Source organism: Podarcis melisellensis (assembly GCF_964234715.1).
Source record: "Podarcis melisellensis genome assembly, chromosome: 6".
In the NCBI taxonomy this organism is placed as follows: Eukaryota; Metazoa; Chordata; class Lepidosauria; order Squamata; family Lacertidae; genus Podarcis; species Podarcis melisellensis.
Genome location: NC_138538.1, coordinates 96623468 through 96641664, shown reverse-complemented (window position 1 = coordinate 96641664; position 18197 = coordinate 96623468). Strand labels below are relative to the sequence as shown.

The 18197-nt window shown below is 41.8% G+C and overlaps 1 protein-coding gene across 2 annotated transcripts in view; it reads right to left on the bottom strand.

Moving 5' to 3' along the window:
* The window catches only part of ATF6 (activating transcription factor 6), an 80676-nt gene that overhangs the window by 26934 nt on the left and 35545 nt on the right, over window positions 1-18197 (bottom strand). The window lies entirely within an intron of this gene.

The window sequence follows — 18197 nt, the reverse complement described above, 5'->3', positions numbered from 1 at the left end:
CTGTTTTTGGATGCTGTTTAATGAAGACAGGAGCAAAATGATCAAAACTGGCTTCTCTAATGGCAGAGAAGCTTGAAACTTAAGAGCTATCTGGCTTTCTTGGGGCAGCTGAAAAATAAATTTAGACGCAAGAAGAGCCATCTGAACACGGTATAAGTAAAAAAAATGCTGGCTAGATAAAGCCACATTATAAACCAAGGATCATTCAGTCTCAGAAAGCCCCAAGGTTCATTTGATAAAAACGGAGGGTACCAATCTGGGAAAAATAAGTAAATACCACCATAGGGCTTCCTGCTTAGTGGTGCTTCTTCACTAGCCAGGCATCCAGTGCCCTTCCTAGCTGTAGCTGTGGTTAAGAAACTAGAGCAAGGATGTGGAAAATCCAGAGGCTTCCTATAATTTCTGACCACTGGCCACATTGCAGTGGTCAATGAGAATTGGGAGTCCAACAACATCCAAAAAGCCCACATTCCCTACCCCTGAAAAGAGTGTTCATTCTTTGGTTTTCCATAGTTACTGTATAAGAAGTTTTTTCTATATACTCAGCTTGATTAAAGAAGCATATTGGGTTGAGTTTAGAATGTATATAGAACATCTGGTTTAGGAGGTCACTGAATTAGGAAGATAGCCTTGAAAAAAAAATTGCTGGAGTCAGGGGCTAACTTTGGCAATCTCATTTTTCCAAGCTGATAGTTTTCCAGACGTCATGCCAAGCACTCGGGCCTAAGACTTCTCCTTAGATTGTCATTTCATCAAAGTGTAAATTTTGGCTCAAAGCTATACTGTCATCTGTTCTGGTGTCTAAAGTGTTGTGATTTATTCAGTCTATAGCTGACACATCACATGAAAATAGCAGATGGTGGGCTTTTAAGGTTCATATTTCAATCTCTTCCTACATCTGCTACTATTACTAATAACACATTTTGGTTATTTATATCTCAAGTGTTAAAATTGCCAATGAATAGCTTGGGGTTTTTTCTTCCTTGTTTTGGCAGCAATTGAGCACAGGGGTTTAATTACAGACTGATCTAATGAAATGGACCCTAGTTCACAAAAGTGTATGTCATAATAAAATCTTTAAAGGTTCCACAATATCTTCTGTTTTTTTGCTAGAAGTATTTAGTAGATTTTTTTTCATCTTAAGATTATGTACACAGCAGGATAAAAAATAATTTCTTCCAAATTTCCCCCCCTCAAATTTCACTTACTAAATGGATTTTGCAAAATGAGTTCAGTAAAACTGCAGCAGGTTACAGGGCAAAGTAATTTGTTTCATATCCAAATTTATTGCTTAGTGGAAAGTGTTGCTTTGGAATGGGAACTGAGCCCTGCTGAATTTGGAGAATTTGCAGCAAGTATAAAATTAGTACATGTTCTACCTGTAATCTTCCTTTTCTTCTACCCAGCTGTTTTGGACTGTTTAGTATCTACCTAGATATAGGTAGAAATCTGTCAGGGAACTGCCATCGGAGCCAGAGGCGGAGGGAAGGCTCCGGAGGGATGCCGGAGAGGGTCCCAGTAGGGAGAGAGGCAGCCCATCTGCTGGGGAAGGAAATCAGCGTAACACCAGTGGAGAAGGGGGGCAGATGGGGGAATCAGAGAGGAGGCTCCAGGACTCCTCGCCGGAGACCAGCGGGGAGAGCACGGGCACTCCGCTGCCCACACCCTCCCTGCGCAGAAGACTTCCGCGCAGGGTGAGTAGGAGGAGACTTGGCGTCAAAGAACTTCTTTGCTGGAAGAAGTTCAAGAAACGCCCACTGACGGATTCTGCCAGCGATTGAGACAGCCACGGGTGAAAGGCTGTCCAGACAGAAAGGGTTCAACCAAGCAACCTAGCCAGGAGTGACGGCAACTTACGCACGAGCAACCCCTAGAACCCGTAGAACTATTACAAAATCAAACATATAAGCTGAAATGGAACAGTGGAGCAATCTAGTACTGTATTTGTGGTACATAAAAGTCTTGCCATAAACAGTGCATGCTTAAGCATGGGAGGAGGAAGGGAAAGAGAACAACTTAAGACTGGAAGAGAGAAGAGGTGGTGTTGGCGGCACATTACAGAGACAAATGGAAGGCAAACATGGTGGGGCATGGGAAGTAGGAAAAGGTGACCTGAAACACAGAGACAATCTTGCATGGTGCTGTGGAATGTGTGAAGTGCATTTCTTCTCCTCCCTTGCAAGTTCTCCCACCCTCATGTCTTTGATTGAGCTGAGGGCCTTCTAAGTGAGGCCCTCTCAGAAACATAAACTTTTCCCTGCAGCTCACTTTGGGTAGGAACACATGAACTACTGCAAAGGGTCACGCATGCCAAATTAAAACACTTCCTTAAGTTTTGCTTTCTGGCCCTTTCCTTAAATCTTAATTTTCTTCTTGACTGTGGACATTTTTTTGGCTCCCTGTTGTCTCCATGCAATACCGCTACACAGACTCTAGATGCCACAGCAATGGTAACACCCTCTACTGCCATCCCATGGGTTAATCTTTTATAATCGCTGCAGAATGCCCCTTACATGCTTGGGTGACCACCCAAAATACAACAACATACAAAGGGAAAACACATTGATCTGACAATGCTAGAAATGTAAGGCTCCATCATGCGTTTCACTGGAAACAAGAGAAGAGACCAAATGTTTTCTGGAAACAAGCACCATCTGATCTGTGGCCAACTAAAGTGTTATGCTTCCTTTCATCGTCATAAGTGTCACACACTTTGAAGTTTTCTGATTAATGATTCCAGCTACCTTCAGAGATGTGAAAACTTCTTCTGGGCGCTGTTCAATTAAATATGTAACTAAATCATGTTACAGACTACTCGCAGGTGAAAAGTGACAGACCACCTCTCTCCGAGGTCACTATAAATCAGAACACAGCAAAGAAACTCTTGCAGCAAGATGAGGGAGACTTGACTTCTTTTTGTACAAAGGTCCAGTGATGCTGCTCTGGTAACAAAGAGTCTACAAGCATTTGTGGGCAAAATGCCTTGTCTGATGCATCAGCATCAGTAACCTCAAAAGAGGCACTGGAGGCGCCCTAATGTAGGGCGAGATAAAGCCACTGTGGATCTGATTGGCTTTAAGCTCATCAGTTCTTAAGAGCAAACAGCAGAAAACATGTAGATTTTTTTGAGTTTGTTCAGGAGATAGCTGTAGAATTTTACTATTGATGTATTTGTGTGATGATGGTAGGCATATGAGGGGAAAATTATTTCAAGGAGTGGGCTGGTTCCATTTGTACAAACATACAGTTCCATAGATGCTGCTCAGAAACACTATTATAACCATCTGTTCTGGGCCTCCTCCTGCCAGTTAATCTGGCAATTCCCTCAAGCACAGATCAGGGAATTTTCTCCAGATCTTTGCTTGGGAGACTCATCTGATCCACTCTGCAACTCAACCACCAGGTCACATGAAATTATGTAAAGCAGGCTTCAAGGCACTAGCTCTTAGAAGCCTAAAGGATCTTAGGTTGTTGTGGTTTTAATGCAAGTCACTGGCTTTAATGGGTCTCAATATATGTTTGAAAATACAGTGACAAAAAGGAAGAAAAATAGAAATGGATATATTTACTGCCCTGTACCATCCAAAGTTTCATTCTTATTTGCTATAGCAATTAGTAGAACACAAGATTTCAGCTATAGCTTGGTTACAAACAGACTCACAGTCACATAAAAAAGGCGAAAGATTTATACGATCTGAAGAGAAACCAGAGTATCACAGTCACATAAAAAGCTGGGCCAAACAGTTCCAGCTCTTAGGAAGAGCTCACTCCAAATAAATTGTTCTTAAGCCTACCTTATACCCACAGACTTCTAAGTACAGTCATACCTCGGGTTACAGATGCTTCAGGTTACGTGTTTTCAGGTTGCGCACCACGCCAAACCCAGAAGTAAAGGAACGGGTTACTTCCGGGTTCCGGTGCTCACGCATGCGCAGAAGCTCTAAATCAGTGTTTCCCAACCTTGGGTCTCCAGCTGTTTTTGGACTACAACTCCCATCATCCCTTGCTAGCAAGACCAATGGTCAGGGATGATGGGAATTGTAGTCCAACAGCAGCTGGAGACCCAAGGTTGGGAAACACTGCTCTAAATCACGCTTTGTGCATGCGCAGAAGCACCACGTGTGCAGACGTGGGGCTGTGGGTTGCGAAAGCTGTGGGTTGTGAACGTGCCTCCTGCACGGATCACATTCGCAACCTGAGCATCCGCTGTAGTCAAGGATCTGCTGGCAGTCCAAGAGAGCAGCCTATAAGGAAAGTGTGAGACAGTAATGACTATGGAACAACCTGTTATATTTTCTTTTGTGATCTGAATCTTTAGCATTCTTCGCCAAAGATGTTTCTTTAAGTTCTAAATAGTGTTTGGAGGCGGTTGGAGGATGGATGGCGGCTAACAACTTGAGGTTGGATCCCAAGAATTCAGAAGTATTGTTTCTAGGGAACAGAGAACAGGCAGGCGTGGGGGACTCCCTGATCCTGAATGGAGCAACTGTGCCCCTGAAGGACCAGGTGCACAGCCTGAGTGTCATTTTGGACTCACAACTGTCCATGGAGTCACAGGTTAATTCTGTGCCCAGGGCGGCTGTCTAACAGCTCCATCTCGTATGCCAGCTGAGACCCTACTTGCCTGCACACTGTCTTGCCAGAGTGGGGCGTGCTCTGGTTATCTTCTGCTTGGACTACTGCAATGCGCTCTACATGGGGCTACATTTGAAGGTGACTCAGAAACTACAACTAATCCAGAATGCGGCAGCTAGACTGGTGACTGGGAACAGCTGCCGAGACCACATAACACCGGTCTTGAAATACCTACATTGGCTCCCAGTACGTTTCCGAGCACATTTCAGAAGTGTTGTGCTGACCTTTAAAGCCCTAAACAGCCTCAGTCCAGTATACCTGAAGGAGCATCTCCACCCCCATCGTTCAGCCTGGACACCGGGGTCCAGTGCTGAGGGTCTTCTGGCGGTTCCCTTGCTGCGAGAAGCCAAGTTATAGGGAACCAGGTAGAGGGCCTTCTCAGTAGTGGCACCCGACCTGTGGAACGCCCTCCCACCAGATGTCAAAGAGAAAAACAACTACCAGATTTTTAGAAGACATCTGAGGGCAGACCTGTTTAGGCAAGCTTTTAATGTTTAATAGACTATTGTATTTTAATATTCTGTTGGAAGCTGCCCAGATGGGTGGGGTATAAATAAATTATTATTATTATTATTATTATTATTATTATTATTATTATTATTATTAAAATAAGATAGTTCAAGTCAGAAAATTTAGAATATAAACAGCATTTCTATAAAAAGTTTCAAGATGGTCCAAAAGAGAGCAAAAGTAATCAATTTGCCTAATTTATTTTTCAGAGGCCACTCTCTATAGTGTTGATTATAGTCCAATACCTCAGCTAATCTACCCAATCTGTTTTTATAGCTTTTGCTTCTAACAGAACGAAAGAACAGCAAGATGGGCTTTTTATTTTAAGCACTCTAACAGAAACATTTGAATTCCACAGTTAATAAAACGGTGTAATGTTTCAGATGACTATTTTCTTACAGTCCCAGACAGGCTTTTATAAGGCATGACTAACCACTAGAAGGTGGATCAGTCCCTAAATGCTCTGCATTGTTTCAGACTGACCACTCTAGCTTCAACCTGAAATTAGGGTTACCAGGTCTCCTGAGATTCAGACTAAGGATTAAGGGAACCAAGCCTGAAGGCTGTAGGGTCATGACCAACAGATGTACAGCCTAACAGTAAGTATCTAATGGTGGGAGACTGAAGAGCCTATCTGTGCTGGATAACTCAGGATACAAGAGCAAATCACAACACTTCTTAAGCTAAGGGGGAGGCAGCTCCCACCTGAAATTTTACTCTTTCCCTTGGAGATGCAAAAGGAAGGAAGGAAGGAAGGAAGGAAGGAAGGAAGGAAGGAAGGAAGGAAGGAAGGAAGAAAGAAAGAAAGAAATTTCATGTCAAAGATTGATTACTTGATTACTCTTCCTGGAGCTGCATACTAGAAATTGTACAACCACAGTGCCCTAAGGATAAGCAGATACAGGCAAATTACAAGTCCCAATTTACTGCAAAACAAACAAACAAAACCCTGGGACTTCTTTCAGTGGCACCCTTAAAGTAATCTAGTCCAAATTCCAAAACCAGATTCCTTGTAATGTGCAGGAGTTGTATTCAATGTAGAGCGAAGAGTTTCTCCTTGTGCAGTAGAACATGCTTCCCCTCTCCCACCCATGTGTGCCTCCTAAATATGTTATAGGGGTTCCACTAACCCTCCAGAGCAAATTTGGAGGTGGCAGAGGGCACACATGGGCAGCAGAGGGGGAAATCTCCTTGCACTAGTGCAAAAAGTCAGTTGAATACCACCCCAGATTTGCTATAAGATCAGGTCTACACATGCAGCAGAATGGAATGCACCGCTTCAGACTGCAGGTAGGGAATGTAATTTTCTAATGGTTCCTTGTGGGAAGGAACCCTACTACGCCAGGAAGAAAGGTTCTAGTCCAGCCCACACTTTATGGTGCTGGTATTCTAATTGCAGGGAGATGGGGCAGGTTAATGCAAAAGAGCATTATAAAAATGTGATTCCCTCATCCCACCAATTTGGAACGTTAAACAAGTCTCAGATGCATGAGTTTCGGGCTCAGATGAAGAGATAACTCTGAAACAGCAACAAAAATTAGCTGGCAATAACATGTGAATTCTTGATTTTTTGTAAAAAATGTACTTTTATTTTATAATTACTGTATGCCACATTGTGGGTTTCCTTGTACAGAAAAAGCAGCTTATACTTTTTAAGTAATAGAAAGCTATTCAATTTTAGGCTAAGGCTCATCCCTCAGAAAGGGAGATGCAGTCAGTTGCCTCTTACTCACTTGGGATGTTTACAGAGTTCTTTCCAAGAACTGCTGGACAAGTGAAGCTGGAATTTACTCTGTTTTCCCACCAATCCCGATGGCAAAAATGGAATGAAAGCAAACAAGGTGACTGACAATAGCTGTTTTTTCTAATCAGCCAAGCACAACCAAGCCAGCTCTCCACAGTGACTTAAGCTCCAAGTTGGATGGGTCATCCTATATATCTTGGCAGGGAGTTTGGGCAATATTCCTAGGAAACCTAGTGTCTGTGCAGTGGTCTGGCTACAACCCACACTCAAAATCCCACTGGCCTCAAATCCTTTTTCATTAAATAGTTGATTGCATAAACAAACTTTTAGTGTCAAAGCAAACTTAGCATGATATGATTGCTTGTTTTGCATTTGCCAAACGCAGAAGGGACACAGAGCTGGTTCACATAAAATGCTGAGAAAACCATTAAAGCCATAAAATGTGTTCTACTCACAAACACCTCATTACACATGCTGTTAAGTGTGCCTACCAAATCAAGCATGAAGCTGATTGTACTGAGCATGAAACAGATCATAAAATCTGCTCCAAAGGATGGTGGTGCAGGATTCAGATTCACCTTTCACATCAGCCACAAATCTCTATCTTTAAGACCCTCTATCCTTGAAAAAATAAGGAAGAGTCACAAGCATGGATCCTAAATAGTAGTACACAACATGGACCACAAGGTTACTGTGCCCCAGAAAAGTGGTGTGGGAGAGAGGGAAGCAGCAGCAGTTGGTTTGAAAGGCAGATATACAGAAGCTTTTCCAATCTCCAGGGTGGGGGGTGGAGAGGGCAAGAGGACAAAAAAGGAACAGTATGGCAGAAGGCCCGTAAAAAGGAGAGATTAAAAACAACAGAAAGTGTTTGAGGGTACAGAAGGAGGAAGCAGAGGGGATGTGGGGGTAGAATTGGAGGAAGGAGCCTGATTATGGAATGTTCTTCCCAGAGAGCCTCACCTGGCACCTGCCTTAAGATTTTTCCAGGACAGGTGAAGATCTCTTTATTCCTCAAAAAAATGTTTAATGCTTTGTTGTTGTTTTTTAAAAAAAGTACAATTCTTATTCCCCATCACTAGTTTTATTCTGCTGCTGTATTATTCTGTTTTAGATTTTAATGTCTATTTTACAATTGTCTGTCTGTCTATCTATCTATCTATCTATCTATCTATCTATCTATCTATCTATCTATGCAAGCCACCCAGAAACTTTATCACTCAGGATAAAAAAGTTGTAAACCAATGAATTTCAGGTTACACAAAGTCATGTCAACATACAGAAGCAAACATGTCTCACTTAACTTGAATAATTGAAAAGAGAAAGCAACCTGGAATGGGGTGGAGGGCCTTGAAGATATAGACTAATATTTGATGCTGATGTGGAAGGAACAGAAGAGCTAAAACAATTTAAAAACAAGAGAAAGTTTTACTGGACAAATAGGGGCTCTCTCTTTACACATTTCATCTTTCCCAAGAAACACTTTTAAACGTTTTAATATTAAAGAGGTATGCCCTAAAACAAGCTGTATGTGGGTATGCAAGAATTGTGAGGTAAACTCTGCCAATGTCATCCCCCACCCCCAACAAGCACTTCAAGACACCCGCAAGAAGTTCCTGATCCCCTGTACTCTTCATTCTCCTGCATCTCTGGCACCAGTCCTGCTCTCCAGCACAAGGAGAGCACTAAGGAAGCACAACTCACACACATCACCCTTTCTGTCCTTCCTGGAGCAGGGCTGAGGACAAGTGGCAGCCACAACAAACAAGAGGTTGGGACAGGCACAGCAGCAGAAGCAGAGAGAGATTTAAAAGGTGCCCCTAGCCAGTAATATCCAATTCCTGGGGTCTGACACCAACCACTTCCATCACATAGCTAAATGCTTGGCCAACTTCCATGAAAACTGCTGGGAATGCCTTCCCTCATCTGCTAAATCCCAGATTCAAAGCAGAGGGAGGCAAGAACAAATTGGTTTTGTTTTTTCATGCAGTTGTCCAATTTTCAAAAGAAAGATACATGAAATAAAACAGAAGTCCTTCCTGTTCTCATTTGAAGAAGAGGCAGCTGTTCAAGATGCCGTGGTTGTTTTGACTCCAAGTTCTCCCATTATATCCCAGGAGTAGATCAGCCTCGCAGTTCCATCTCAATGTGCCAGAAACAAAACACAGCACCTGCAGAAACGCTCTTGCTCCCTTCCCTTTCATCCCTACCCAGCCACACGCACTTAAGTCAAAAGGAAGCAGCCTTGCTTTCATAAACTTTTTTTTTGGGGGGGGGGTATTGGTTATGCCACAACCAGCTGCCAACTGGGAACAGGCAGCATGATCTCAGGCACCCCCAGCGCCAAAGCACCCAGGTGTTCCACAGAGCACCCCAAAGTAAGGTTACCAGATTTTTTCCAATGAATCCGGGGACACTTTTCAACTTCCTACTAAATAGATGGATTTTGTCAGGGGACTGATTTGTAAATCCAGGGACTGTCCCCAGGAAACAAGGACGTCTGGTAACCTTACCCCAAAGAGCTCCAGAACTTAACCACTACAGAAGAAAAGGCAAATTCAGCTTTTGAACCCATTCACATGATGCTTACTGCTGTGGACCTTATGGAGGTCAATCTAAGGGAAGACACAGGAATGCACATTTCACAGAGCTATTTTTCATTGCAGAACCTGCAATTGATAATGGGGATAAATAAGATCTTCCTCTTGGATTTTCCTCGTTGGCATTCCTAGCATAATTCCAAGTGCCGGATCCCAGAGCATTGTTTAAAATTTTGGTACTATTTTATAGGTGGTTTTTGATCTTGTCATTGTCAACTGTTCCTCAATCTCTTGCCATGGTGCAGCCTATAACATTTATTGGAATGGGGGGAGGAGAGATTATGGGGCTGTGGCTGGAAGCCACATCAGTGAACCACACATGAGAAGAAGCAACACCTGTTTTATTGAAACTGCTCTGTGCTCCATGTATGAGAGATGTTGGTGTCAAGGAGTATGAAAAACTAATACAATATTTTGTTGGGCTTAATATGAAAGCTTTCAGATCACACAGAATTATATCTGAAACAGAATATAGCACTTCTGTTTTTCTTGGGTCAATCTACCACACATCAGCTTAAGAGGCAGACCTACCAAAGGCACATTCTTTATAAAAATGTGTTTTGCTTCACAAGTCTTGTGCTATCCTTATGCTTTATTTTTATTTTACAGGGACAGAACTTTTATCCACAGGAAAAAAGTGAGACTAATCCCAGATTTAAGTCCCCAATATTCTATCCTGTCTGGATTACATAGCATCCTACAAAACTGAAAATACATCTACACTTAAGCACAACAAAGAGCTTCCAAACTGATTTCAATGGAGATTGCATGCATGAGAAAAGCTCTATACCGTATCTTTCCGTGTATAAGACAGTGATTTTGGGGGGTTGTCTTATACATGGATGGTGAATGCACAAAGGTGTGAGCTCGGGCTCCGGTGTGGGCAGCCTGGCCTTGGGTTTGGGCAACCCTAACTTTGGCCAACTTCCCTCAAGAAAGCTCAACAACTTTAGCTGACCTCCCCCAAAAAGCTCAAAGTTGTTCTCTTTGATGTTTAAAATATAGATTTCTTTAATTTTGGGTTCAAAAAAATAGGGGTTGTCTTATACATGCGGGCGTCTTATACACAGAAAAATACAGTAATTAAGGAGATCTATTCTTTTAGCCAGCAGGAGGTGCTGTGATCTGCTGATACAGGAAAATTGGCACAACCCTTACTGCTGCACCTGGATTTTTATAGATGCTGTCTGTTGTGTAATTGTAGACTTGGCAAAACACATGGTTCCAAATTGCATGGGAGGGGAATGGCTTCATCTGTATGGAATTAGCTCTTAAAAGAAAAATCAGCTGTACGCAAGAGAAACCTACAGCTTGCCTGGTGCTAAGTATGCTTAACCAACGTACAATGATCTTCTTAGTGAGATCAATACTTCAAATTGTACACAAGGGAGCCAGACAAAATGCAGCTGGAAATGGTCAAAAACACAATTGTCGACTTATGCAGTCAACGTGTAAAGTCATGTAAGGATACTGGTGCATTCCCACCAAATGACTGCAGTGGGAGCGAAGGAGGAAAATCTTACAGTGCTGGAGAAGCAGCACAATCTTCATAAACATTTTCTCTCTTTGTAGGTCTATAGAAAGTAGTTCCTGTACATATTGTACAGTACCAGTTTCATTTATCAAAAATGACTTTATTAGACATCTCTAAGGAGCTTGCTTGGAAAATGAAGAAGTGAACAGCTTTTCAATTTATTCCTGCCCGTACATTTCAGTATCGTCAACCATACTCAGAGCCAGAATTAAGGTTGATTTGGAGTTATCAAACAGTATTTTTGATGGGGGAAGGAGGGTGAAACAGGGTAAAAATCCCCCCTCTGCCACCCTTGTTCTCATTTTATAGGTACAGAGTAGTAGAAAGTGGCACTTGAGCCCACAATCCTCCATTATGTCTGGATTGCAGGTTCTTAGGAATAGCAGAGGCTGGCATGGTAGCGTGGGTGGGTGGGCTACACGCCACTGCCAGTTACTGAGGGGGTGGTGAAGGCAGCAGGTAGCTCAGTGCAGGGCAGCAATGCAGCCCCACCTGTACCCACATGCTGACAACCACTGCTTAGAAAACTGAACACACTTTTATGCACAACTAAAAGCTTTCAAAACTGATGACAGCACAAGTATCAGACTGCATGTGAAAAGCTGAAATATGCTCAAGGCCTCCATTCCTGCCTTCTGGGGTGCCAGAACCTAAAAGAAGATTCTGCTAAATCTGACCGGAGTGAGCTCATCAGCTGCAAATCAAGATCCAACGTGGTGGCATCCCTGATTCTCCCCTCTCCCCTCCTGTCTTTGCAGCTTTCATCAAAATGCATTGGACTGCAGCCACACTAACACACGTTAAAAAGCACGGAATGATTATATGAAGTCATTAGAGATAGTACTCACTACAGTGGTACCTCGGTTTATGAACTTAATCTGTTCCGGAAGCCCGTTCTTAAACCGAAACCGTTCTTAAACCGAGACGTGCTTTCCCTAATGAGGCTTCTCGCCACCTGTGCCCTTACACCATTCAGATTCCGTTTTTAGACCGAGGTAAAGTTTGCAAACCGGGACACTATTTCCGGTTTTGCGGAGTTCGTAAACCGAATCATTCTTAAACAGGACTGTTCTTAAACCGAGGTACCACTGTAAACTTAATCCAGCCCCAACTCCATCTTGAAGTTCTTTGCTACAGAGATTCTTTCAGCTACTCTATTTCCTGCCATTTCTACAGAACTAGAACAACAAGGAATTATGAATCTGAGGGTTGAAAATTCATGAGGCATTAAGGAAGATGACCAGTATGTTAAGCAGAATAGAAGATCTTTGAGAAATCATTTCCCTTCTTGATGAAACTAATCTCTGATTTTGTACTTTTAAAAATATCTAAATATGTCTCGCAGACATATTCTGCACCTTGGAAAATCGATTTCTGGAACAAACTCCCAGGCACTTGAGAACAATTGCTTTATGTCTTTAGTATTAATGGCCCTAGAAATCTAAATTATATAATCTGATCTCCCCCTGGAACAGATTTCAACTGAAAAGCACAGAACAATAAAACAAACCAATTTCTGCTTAAGTATTACACTTTGACCTCTTAAGCACTGCACCTATAAATTCCCTTTCTTTGTTCAATATGAAATTATTAATATAAAAATCCACACACTACAGCTAGTTTTACAAATGCTCATAATCTTTCCTCATTTGAGGACTCTGACCCATAGAACTGTATAGCTGGAAGGGACCCCGAGGATCATCTAGTCCAACCCCCTGCAATACAAAAATCTTTTTTCCATACATAGAGCTTCAGTTGGCCCTGCTCTTCTTTTAAAAGTTGCCTATATGTTGCCCAATTTTTCCCCATTTTTCTTTTTGACTGAGATTACTTCCAAGAGTGATACCCATCATGGTGTTTTTGGCTCTAACAACTTTTGGTACCTTGTCCAAACTTTATATAGTGAATTCCTGATTGTATGATTTAGGAACTCTTTATGAACCGCAACATTGTTGTAAACTAAATATGCATGCCAGCCGTATCTATTATTCCAACCCTCTAGATTTCAAATGCCTGTGTTGTCTAGCATAATCCACTCCTTAATCCAGCAAAAGCATGCGGCTTCATAATAAATTCTTAAATCCAGAAGAGCAAAACCTCCCTGTTCCAATTTATCTGTTAATAACTTATATTTAATATACAGCTTTTTACCCTGCCAGATAAATTTTGTTAAGTCCATTTTCCATTTATTAAAACAATCAATTTCCCCTATTATGGGGATCATTTGAAAAAGGATCAATAATTCATTTTTATTGCTGAAATTCTACCCCATAGTGTCAGTTTCAATCTTGCCCAAATTTCCATATCTCTTTTTATCTCCTTCCAAATTTTGTTGTAATTATCTTCAAAGTGATTTATATTTTTCATTGTCACCTGAATTGCTAAATATTTAACTTTTTTTTACAATTTGTAGATCTGTTTTTTTCTTCTAGTTCCTTTTTCTCCTGATCTCCCATATTTTTAACCATTAATTTCGTTTTCTCTTTATTAAGTTTAAAGCCTGAAACTTTGCTGAAATCTGACATTTTTTCAAGGGTTTTAATGATACTGGGTTCTCAATCATTAAAATTAAATCATCCGCCCTTAATTTGTATGATTTGTTACCTAAAGTTATCCCTTTTATTTCCTGAGCACTTTGAATGTCATGATTAAGTATTTCCAAAATTAGAATGTATGATAAAGGAGAAAGTGAGCATCCCTGCCTAGTCCCTTTTTCTATATTAAAAGAATTCTGTCATGTTATTATTAATGATCAAGTTTGCTTTTTGCCCTTTGTAAATTGCCTTTATTCCTCTTGTAATTTGTTCCCCCATATCCATCTGGTCTATAATTTCCCCCAGAAATCTCTATGATACATTATCGAACGCCTTCTCTGCATCCACAAACATGAAGGCCACTTTTTTGTTTGGTTTCATATCTAAATATTCAATTGCATCTATAACTACTTATTTGGATATTCGGATATAACTATATCTAGTTAATATTTTAATTTATCTAAAAGAATTTCCAACCATTTTTTCAAACATACATTCATACAATAGGGTTTGAACAAAAATATATTTTAACACAGATTTTTAAAACTGTTTGATAACATGCTTTAAAATTGTTTTATAACATGCTGCTAAAACAAAGCCTGCTCCACACTCACTAGCGTGGATGGAACATGGCAGGATGTAAACGTACAAGATTGATTAAACTCCCCACCCCAAAATGTGAAAAGGAAAACTGCACATCAGTCAGGAATTACCCCAGCTCCCAACCAAATGCACACCCCATCTACACTTTTACCCAGTCACAGATGTTGGCAAGCATTATCGTTACCTGTTTAAAACTAGGCGACTAGGCATTATGTTTCAGCAACTAGCAGGCCTGTTGGCTAATGTTTTATGGTGGTGAATCTAAAGCTACATTGGGATGGAGGCAGCTATCATAATTGTAAGGCAGAAAAGGTCTATACAATTAAAAATGTTATTTTATTCAATAAGTTTAAGAATGTAAAACTTGTGCCTAGTGCTAATCATCAGCCAGATCAAAAGGCAGGAGTTTTACTTTTTGCTAAGGAACTGGGCAGGATACAAGGAACAAGCACATAGGCTATATTTCCATAAAAGGTGGTCTAACACTTGTTTAGGAATATTCCTAAGGAGGCAGGACTTGCAGCAGCATCTGACAGTGACTGTGTCCCTGCTTGTGTTGCATCTATTCTAGGACAATCGGTTAGGAGGGGAAGAAATTCATATGAATATGAAATTATTTCCTCAGATCATGCTCTGATGTCAGCAGAGCAAAAATATGTGCCACATAGCATTGGAGCTGCCTGCTTTTCATCTGCAAAAGGGAAAAAAAACATAGGCCCAACTGTTTCTGGAGTAAGAGAGAGACTATGAATTAGACAGGAAGAAACATACTTGTTTGGCTCCACTGAATGCCAACTGCTTTTTGTAACTTTGTACATAAAAGATAATATTTCTTCTCCATTATCTGCCGTTGAGAGAATGCCATAAGTCAACCTTGCCAGATCATTCAAGTTTGCCAATAACCAATACTTTTTTAAAAAGGAGCAATCCTTGCTATGAAGTTCCAGAGGGTTCTCAGAAATGTTTTATTAAATACAATGGCTTTTTTTCAAGCAATTCTGAATGACTGGAAATGCCAAGTTTCTTAAAAACATTTTCTGCTCTGCAAACTCAAAATTACCACTCTTTTCTTCTTAGACTTTGAATTTTAACACTTTTTAAGCCCAATTGTATGCTTAGAATAACAGAGCCACTGCATACAGGGTGACTTTCTTCCAGAAAGTAGAGAGTAGTACAACAAGATGGTATAGGATGCAGGGAGGGGCAGAACTACTAGGACAAGCCCTCAAAGCCTTTTGGGGTGGCCCTCAACAAGATCTGATTTCCCCCCAAACTGCAGCCCTCCTGCTGCCTTCCCAAAGTTGGATAAACAAAGTTTGGGAGGGAGGCATGAGGGTTCTGACAGGGCCCTAGAGTTCTCCCTCCTCCTTCCCAAAGCCTATTTAGCATTTTCCAGCTTTGGAAAGAAAAAGAAAGGGCTCTAGGACCCTGCCAGAGCCTTGCACCTTCTTCCCAAAGCCTGGTGCCTTACTTATCTAGCTTGGCCGGAGGTGTCAAATTTTGTCCTTGCTCCTCCACCCACCACACAACAAGGCAGTGTGTGGCCCGCCAGTTCTGTGTCAAAGTACTCTTGCGGCCCACTTGGTATGAGACATCGGACCACCCTGTACTGGAACATGTGGGTGGACTGGACCGACTTGACTCTGAACGTAGAATGCATCATTTTATTTGGGCTCAAGGAAAACATTCTCCCTTAAGCAAAAAGAAACTGCTGTTACTTCTTGTGGTTTACTGTATTTGGAGGAAATAAAGCATGTGCCTAGGTTCAGACAACAGGACAAGTCAGATTCTGAACAGCAGACATCAGCACACTGCTTGCTCACATCTATCTATCTATCTATCTATCTATCTATCTATCTATCTGTCTGTTTGTTTGTTTATATCCTGCCCATCTGACTGGGTTGCCCCAGCCACTCTGGGTGGCTTCCAGCTTATACAAAAACATAGTAAAACATTAACCTTAAAAATTTGACCAAACTGCAGGAGGCAGTGGAAGACAGGAGTGCCTGGCGTGCTCTGATCCATGGGGTCACGAAGAGTCGGACACGACTAAACAACTAACCCACAACAACAAACCTTAAAAAGCTTCCCTATAGAGGGCTGCCTTCAGATGTCTCCTAAAGATATATTATTACTCATCTCCATGACATCTGATTGGAGGGCATTCCACAGGGTGGGCACCACCACCAAGAAGGCCCTCTGCCTGGTTCCCTGTAACTTCACTTCTCACAGTGAGGGAACTGCCAGAAGGCCCTCGGAACTGGACCTCAATGCCAAGGCTGAACAATGGGGGTGGAGACGCTCCTTCAGGTATACTATTTAGGGCTTTAAAGGTCAGCACCAACACTTTGAATTGTGCTTGGAAACATACTGGGAGCCAATGCTATATGATCTTGGCAGCTGTTCTAAGTCACCAGTCTAGTTGCCGCATTCTGGATTAGTTGTAGTTTCTGAGTCACCTTCAAATGTAGCCCCATGTAGAGCGCATTGTAGTAGTCCAAGCAGAAGATAACCAGAGCACACCCCACTCTGGCAAGACAGCGCGCAGGCAAGTAGGGTCTCAGTCGGCGTACCAGATGGAGCTGGTAGACAGCCGCCCTGGGCAAAGAATTAACCTGTAACTCCATGGACAGTTGTGAGTCCAAAATGACACACAGGCTGCGCACCTGGTCCTTCAGGGGCACAATTGCTCCATTCAGGACCAGGGAGTCCCCCACACCTGCCTGTTCTCTGTTCCCTAGAAACAATACTTCTGAATTGTTGGGATCCAACCTCAATCTGTTAGCCGCCATCCATCCTCCAATTGCTTCCAGACACTCACACAGGAACATTCACTGTTTTAAGTGGTTCCGACTGAAATGAGAGGTAGGGCTGACTATCATCTGCTACTAATGAACACCCACCCCAAACCCTGATGATTTCTCCCGGCAGCTTCATATAGATGTTGAAGAGCTTGGGGGAGAGGACCGAGCCCTGAGGTATCTGACAAGTGTGTGGCTAGAGTAGAGGTGTATTGAATCAAAAGCCCAAAATTCACCAGGTAAGGAACTGCAGAGGTGGTGGCAGTTTTGACTGACTGCCAGTATCCACAGCAGAGATGGCCAATTGGTTACTCAGATTCGAGCCCTGACAGCACTAACAAATAATTAAATCAAGATATAAGTGGTGCCCCATTTTCATTCCTAAGGAAAAAACATATTTATAAGTTCTAAGAGATAAAGATAACTATTTCATACTTTAACATAGCATCTTTTATTGCAATTTTAAAAATAAAATGACCCAGCTAAGCCAATGCACACATGATCCATAACCAGGAAGTTCATACCGTTCGGTGGCTGGCTCTGAATTATATAGAGATCAAATGGAGCAACTACCCATTGGCACAACAGCCTAGTTCTCACGGAGGGCATAAAACTGTCTGGGCTGTACTACTACTTGCACTGAAAGCGGAGACTTGCATCACTGAAGGCTCTATCATAAGAAATAAAATCCCACCACATAGAATATTGGTCATCGGGGAAGATTCTCACCTAGCGTTCACATTTGCTGGCAAGATTGTTCATGGAATTATTATTTTTTGGGGGGGGTGCTTGTTCTCTTATTTTTGATAGAAAGGAACATTTATATGTTGTGGACTGATATCCTCTTTAAGAGCTAGGCCAAAACATAGAGAAGCTCCAAAAATATCAGCAACTGCTGTTCTTAGCAATATCCATTCTGTGCACTGAACAAAATTAGTTCATGTTTAAAAAAAAGGACTCTTATGTTACAAGGCATCTAACGAATGGGAGAATGTCTAAGGGGTCCAAACTCCTGACTTTGGATGGGCTTGTATAACATTTTGGGCAACATTGGAAAGTCCTGATCAGTGTCTAGTTCTGAAGGAAATATAATCTGCATAGCAAACTATTAGCTCATTTTTACACCCATTTTGCCTGGACTGTTTTTTTAAGGAAGATTTCAGTGAAGGGAAGTCTTTGAAGCTCCTGGAGGTAAATAATATCAACCATGGGACCCATTACTTCACACTCTGCCACTTC